The sequence below is a fragment of the Bos mutus genome, chromosome 15, assembly GCF_027580195.1.
Source record: "Bos mutus isolate GX-2022 chromosome 15, NWIPB_WYAK_1.1, whole genome shotgun sequence".
In the NCBI taxonomy this organism is placed as follows: domain Eukaryota; kingdom Metazoa; phylum Chordata; class Mammalia; order Artiodactyla; family Bovidae; genus Bos; species Bos mutus.
Genome location: NC_091631.1, coordinates 24825853 through 24827368, shown reverse-complemented (window position 1 = coordinate 24827368; position 1516 = coordinate 24825853).

The window sequence follows — 1516 nt, the reverse complement described above, 5'->3', positions numbered from 1 at the left end:
GCCTAGTAGGTTATATTTGAAGTTGTGATCATTAATAGTTCTGTGCTATGAAATTGTTCTGCACCTGGCATAGAGCACTTATAATGGAAAAGAGTTGGAGGACGTTGAATGTTAACAAAGGTGGGGAATGGGGAAAAGAGTAAAGAACTGGAAGGACAGGACATCCAAGGAAAAGACACCACTGTTGCAATATTCTTAATAGCAGGCTATGCACACTAGGTTTATGTTAGCCTAGGAGAGAAAGGAGGAAAACAGACATGAACAAGACTTGGCCATTTTGATATTGTACTATAGTGGATCAGATCAGATCAGATAGTTGCTCAGTCGTGTCCGACTCTTTGCAACCCCATGAATGGCAGCACGCCAGGCCTCCCTGTCCATCACCAACTCCCAGAGTTCACTCAGACTCACGTCCATCGAGTCAGTGATGCCATCCAGCCATCTCATCCTCTGTTGTCCCTTCTCCTCCTGCCCCCAATCCCTCCCAGCATCAGAGTCTTTCCAATGAGTCAACTCTTTGCATGAGGTGGCCGAAGTACTGGAGTTTCAGCTTTAGCATCATTCCTTCCAAAGAAATCCCAGGGCTGATCTCCTTCAGAATGGACTGGTTGGATCTCCTTGCAGTCCAAGGGACTCTCAAGAGTCTTCTCCAACACCACAGTTCAAAAGCATCAATTCTTCAGTGCTCAGCCTTCTTCACAGTCCAACTCTCACATCCATACATGACCACAGGAAAAACCATAGTCTTGACTAGACGGACCTTTGTTGGCAAAGTAATGTCTCTGCTTTTGAATATGCTATCTAGGTTGGTCATAACTTTCCTTCCAAAGAGTAAGCATCTTTTAATTTCATGGCTGCAGTCACCATCTGCAGTGATTTTGGAGCCCAGAAAAATAGTCTGACACTGTTTCCACTGTTTCCCCATCTATTTCCCATGAAGTGATGGGACCGGATGCCATGATCTTCGTTTTCTGAATGTTGAGCTTTATGCCAACTTTTTCACTCTCCACTTTCACTTTCACTTTCATCAAGAGGCTTTTCAGTTCCTCTTCACTTTCTGCCATAAGGGTGGTGTCATCTGCATATCTGAGGTTATTGATATTTCTCCCAGCAATCTTGATTCCAGCTTGTGTTTCTTCCAGTCCAGCATTTCTCATGATGTACTCTGCATATAAGTTAAATAAACAGGGTGACAATATACAGCCTTGACGTACTCCTTTTCCTATTTGGAACCAGTCTGTTGTTCCATGGCCAGTTCTAACTGTTGCTTCCTGACCTGCATACAAATTTCTCAAGAGGCAAGTCAGGTGTTCTGGTATTCCCATCTCTTTCATAATTTCCCACAGTTTCTTGTGATCCACACAGTCAAAGGCTTTGGCATAGTCAATAAAGCAGAAATAGATGTTTTTCTGGAACTCTCTTGCTTTTTCCATGATCTAGCAGATGTTGGCAGTTTGATCTCTGGTTCCTCTGCCTTTTCTAAAACCAGCTTGAACATCAGGAAGTTCACGGTTCA